Below are 6,156 nucleotides of genomic sequence, written 5' to 3' on the forward strand. Positions count from 1 at the left end.
GTGTGTGTGTGTGTGTGTGCGTGCGTGCGTAAATGCGTGCGTACGTGCCTGCGATTTTTTAGTGATGTAACCAAAATGTGGTTTAGGTTTAAGCTCCCCAGTGGTGTTTTTGCCACTAACCGTTCCAAGGCGGTACCCCACTGTGTTCCTTTATTTGTTCGTTTTGCTTTGTATGCGAGTGTGTGTGTGTGTGCGTGTGTGTGTGTGTTGGTAGTGTGCACATCTGCGTGCTGTGAGTTTCGTTTTGGGGAGGCTGCGTTTTTGGAACATGGCTTTCCCTGTTTGATATTTTTCCCTGTTTTTTAAACTGAATATCATTTTGTGTTGTTTTGTACTAAATATAGGTATTGAAAACAAATATCATTGTTATGCATCTTAGCTCTGTATGAATATTTAATTGTTTAATGTCAACTCAGAATAAGAAAACTTAGCAATATGTATTAAACATGATTTTATACAAAACACTACTCTTGAAAAAGTGACTGCTTCTTGAAGTGTGTATACTAATGCCATTTAAACTATATGATATATTGTTTATATGTTGATATATTTATATTATTATGTCTGTCATTGCCATAATGTCTGTTCGTATATACAAATGCATGTACCATGCTGATTGTCAATAAATTTGAAATTTGTTTTTTATATTTTTTCTGTAATCACCATAACCCTTTAGTATGTAATATTTCAATAGCTGAGTATTCAATGTTTCTAGTTTTAAATTTCCATTTGATGTATATTGGGATATGCCGACAATCAAACCCAAAGTTTTCAAACTACAAGTAGCTTTGCTTTTTATGTACACTAGAACTCCGCTAATAAGACACATACGGTTCTTTTGAAATGTAGTCTTAATTGCGGGATGATGTTATTGTCGAGTTTTCCTTTACAAACAAAGTAGAACTATTATCTATATCTAAATATGACTATGCATAAATAGAAAGGGTTACTGTATGTTTTTTTTCTACATGTAATATCTTCTTTGCTGGAAAGAAACAGGAAATGTAATTCACAAACAAAAATGTTTTTATATTGTCCTGAAACATTTATTAAACTTTTTCCTTAATCCAAATTGCTATAAAATAAACAAAATACATTTTGTTCTGTATGTTTTTTAAACTTGTATGAACAATATATTTTCGAAGTTGTTTAGTTATGATAAATTTCAAAAGAGTTTGAAAGAAATAAACATTTCATACACCAAATGTTATAATCTGTTATTTTTTTGTTCTAGAAATTCAGTCATCACATCATTATTCTTGTAGAAGGAAATTGATCACAATTATGAAACTATATTTACAATATACAGGATTAAACTCTTTTTATTTATTTCCTTATTCGCTACGCTCAAACGTAAATAAATTATTTATCCCATAATCAAAGTAAATCGAGGGAACAAAGGAGAACAAATACATAAATGCATTTTAGGATTTGTTGTCTGCATTGTCATGTATCCACATTGTTAACACATTTCAAACTTTAACACAACACATCATGCATGAACTATAATACTATTTTGTTGGTTTTTTACAGAGCGAAAACTGCACATATTTATATACATAATATATACAAAAACTGCATAAACCTTCTTTATAATTATATCCTGTTCAACTGACTTCAATCATATAAAATATCAATTTTCTTTAATTCCTACACGGAAAACTTACATATATGAATATACTTTCCCAGTCAGTGTGCTGCGAGGCGGCTACTCAACCCTAACTCCGTCGTGGGAGGGGGAAGTAGAAAGATACCAAGTCTCAAGACCAGCTACCATCTTCCGGCGGCCTGACAACCCCCACAATTTGTTGCCGAAAAACGTTATCCTCAGTGAAGATAATGTAGTCCATAGAAGTTCAATTGCTAGCCAAAAGCATGCACATTCATTAAATGTATGTCTTCCGAACATATCATTTCATTAAACTTATAATACACGAGTATATATAAATTCATTTGAATTCTTACAATGTATTTATATCTTAATGAGACTATGATAAAATCGATTTTGCACTTCTGGTAAAATACTGTCTCTATTTTTCTATCTTACAAGAAAAAGTAACTTTCTATTTTTAAAAGATCTTTAAACAAGGCAAATGATTGTATCATTCGTGGTACGTCAGTCCATTGTAGAACAGTTCTCTATATGCATCATTATAAAACACATATCAATCCCGAGAAATCTAGGCGACAATGTATCCAGAAAAACTCCTCAACTCTTGGAATAATCTGTAAAATATAAACTAAACTGTATTATTATCAACATCGTGTTGAAAACTGTACCGATTATACTTAAATCAGCTCTTACAATTAAGCCGGGCAAGTTAACCAAACACATCATAAAATAAACAAAGGAAACTTCCATGCAGTGCTATGTGCTGTTAATATTCGAAATAATGTTAAAACTCGTATTACATTTGTTTATGACGTGACTGTCACACTTTTATGAACATAAAAATATAATTTATTTTTAGTTCTTAATTTCTTTCTTTTGATAATTGTTTTCTCCAATATTTGAAAATTTGTCAGGAGTTTGATGATTAATTGATATACAAATTCAATTGAAACTATTATTGAATTTTCTAGTTCTGATTGCCTCCCTTTATGCATGACTATTGTATAATTTCGTTATAAATATTGAAATAAATGCCACTCCAACCGTGTACAAAATGTACAACATGTATATCGACCGATTTGTTATTATCATTATTATCATTATTATTTGTTTTAACTTTTATATCTTTTCAAGACATCAATATCTTATTGAAATTCAAAAGCTTCCAATGGGTGGGCGGGATGGGATCCAGTTTGTATACATGTAAGTTGTGTGTGTTGTGTTAAGCAATACAGACAACCTCGAATGATTTAACTGACTATTCAACTCAGCTATATACCAACTGAAATTTGCACGAAATAATCGTGCAACCAACACTTCAATAACTTTTCAATACAGTAAAATCTCGATTACTTTAAACTTAGAATAAATACATTTATTTCCTTATTCGCTACGCTCAAACGTAAATAAATTATTTATCCCATAATCAAAGTAAATCGAGGGAACAAAGGAGAACAAAAGATAAATGCATTTTAGGATTTGTTGTCTGCATTGTCATGTATCGAACAACAAAGAAGGAAAGGGATTATATTAAAATTTTAATGTAAGATGCAACTATTGTTACACTTCTGATAACTTTTAATCGTTTCTAAACCTAAATCGACCTCATTTTCACTGCACAATTGATATCCTATACAGTAAATATCGACTTCATAGTCGTCATTATATTCATAAAATAAATCAGAATGTCCTAAAAGTACAGAACACGCATATTTCCTGATGTTAGTAAAACTGAGATGTTCAAGAAAAACTTAAATTGTCGGAATGCATTATTGATACACATGCAAATGATGTTAAGAAAAGTCAATGTCAGAAATTGTATACAGACGTAACATTTTGAATGACTTTTGCTCTTTGCATACATGACTGCCTTTGAACACTGAACAAAGATTTAACAAATAGCCAATTTACTGACTGCATGAAGTGCAGAACAAATACCCTTATGCATCTTTAGGAAATGATACAAGTGTTATTTTGTGTTCAATTATCTTAATAGATAGTATATGCGAGGCCTTTTAGAACATATTGTGATTATAAGAAGCCATTGTGCTAATCAAGTATATTCAATATTCAAAAGATACCCAGATAAATGATATAATGTTGGAAATATTGATGCAACTGAAAATCTAAATAATACGTGTGTGAAAATATCTGAACAAGAAAGATAACCCCACTATCAAACAGACTATGACATTGTCTGATACGTTGAAAATAATATGATTTAGAAATAAATGTGTTTGCATAAAAACGTATTTCTTTTACTATATCATAATCTTATAAACACAGATAGTGTAATTGCGATAAACATTGACAAAATAACTATAGAACCCATAAATATAGCCCTTGCCCATCGGCTTGCCATAATACAACTATAAATCTCGGGCCTTGGCGCTTGTTCTTGCCCATCGTCTTGGCGAAATACAACTTTATATTTGCTAAATCATAATCTTATAAATATGGACCTTACAATTGAGATAAAAATTGACAGAATAACAATAGGACCATAAATCGCGCCCTTGCCCATCGGCTTGGCGTATTACAACAATAAATCTTGCCCATTGGCGCTCGCCCTTGCCCTCAGCTTGGCGTAATACAACTATATATTTGCTAAATTATAATCTTATAAATATGGGTAGTGCAATTGCGATAAAAATTGACAAAATAACTATAGAACCATACAACTCGCCCTTGCCCATCGGCTTGGCGTAATACAACAATAAATCTCGCCCATTGGCGTTCGCCCTTGCCCTCGGCTTGGCGTAATACGACTAAATATTTGCTAAATCATAATCTATATAAATATGGATAGTGCAGTTGCGATGAGAAATGACAAAATAACTATGGAACCATGAATCTCACCCTTGCCCATCGGCTTGGCGTAATACAACCATAAATCTCGCCCATCGGCGCTCGCCCTTGCCCTCGGCTTGGCGTAATACAACTATATATATGCTCAATCATAATCTTATAAATATGGATAGCGTAATTGCGATAAAAATTCACAAAATAACTATAGAACCATGAATCTCGCCCTTGCCCATCGGCTTGACGTAATACAACAATAAATCTCGCCCATCGCTACTTACCCTTACCCTCGGCTTGGCGTAATACAACTATATATTTGCTAAATCATATAGTACAATTGCGATAAAAAATTGACAAAATAACTATAGAACCATGAATCACACCCTTGTCCATCAGCTTGACGTAATACAACTATAAATCTCGTCCATTGGCGCTTGCCCTTGTCCTCGGCTTGACGTCATACAACTATATATTTGCTAAATCATAATATTATAAATACGGATAGTGCAATTGCGATAAAAATGACGAAATAACTATAGAACTAAAAGCTCGCCCTTGCCCATCAGCTTGATGTAATACAAAAATAAACCTCGCCCATTGGAGGATTCCCTTGCCCTCGACTTTGCGTCATACAACTACATATTTGCTAAATCATAATCTATAAATATGGGTAGTGCAAATGCGATAAAAATTGACAAATAACTATAAAACCATAAATCTCGCCCTTGTCTATCGGCTTGACGTAATACAACAATAAATCTCGCCCATTGGAGGATTACCTTGCCCTCGACTTTGCGTCATACAACTATATATTTGCTAAATCATAATCTTATTAATATTGATAGTGGAATTGCGATACAAATTGACAAATAACTATAGAACCCTAAACCTCGTCCTTGTCCATCGGATTGATGTAATACAACAATAAATCTCGCCCATTGGAGGTTTCCCTTGCCCTCGACTTGGCGTAATACAACTATATATTTGCTAAATCATAATCTTATAAATATGGGTACTGCAACTGCGATAAAATTGACAAAATAACTATAGAACCATAAATCTCGCTCTTTCCCATCGGCTTGACTAATAGAACTTTAAATCTCGGCCATTGGCGTTTGCCCTTGCCCTCGGCTTGGCGTCATACAACTATATACTTGCTAAATCATAATCATGTAAATATGGATAGTGCAATTGCGATAAAATTTTACAAAATACCTATAGAACCATAAATCTCACTCTTTTCCATCGGTTTAGCATAATACAACTATAAATATCCACCCTCAGCATACGCCGCTCTTCATTGACGTCGGGCTGCTTAGTCTAATCGCATCTTAAACTTAAATTACATAAATCGTAAAAACAATACTCATCTTTTACATAACGTTAAGCCTCTCTCTGAACCATATGGATAAATTTGTCGTCGGTCAGCCTATGTCTCCTTACTCTCTGTTTAGACGGTGTCCGACACTTGACTCGCCGTAAATTATTTCTCATCTTCTCATCCTTGACTATCATACTGATGTACCGAGTTCTTGTCTACTGATTTCATCAGCAATTTCGACAAGTTTACCACTGTGACAGTCTTTGTTACAACTTTGGGTAGATCAAACTCTAAAAAAAGCAATTTTTCACAAACATCTAGCTGATATGTAAATGTTGACGAGCATTAGCTGCCATTCAAGTTCTTGAGAATGTTCACTGAAGCTGGTTAAACCCTTTCACCGGAATCAAAGTTCTTT

Source organism: Mercenaria mercenaria, chromosome 3, assembly GCF_021730395.1.
Source record: "Mercenaria mercenaria strain notata chromosome 3, MADL_Memer_1, whole genome shotgun sequence".
NCBI lineage: Eukaryota > Metazoa > Mollusca > Bivalvia > Venerida > Veneridae > Mercenaria > Mercenaria mercenaria.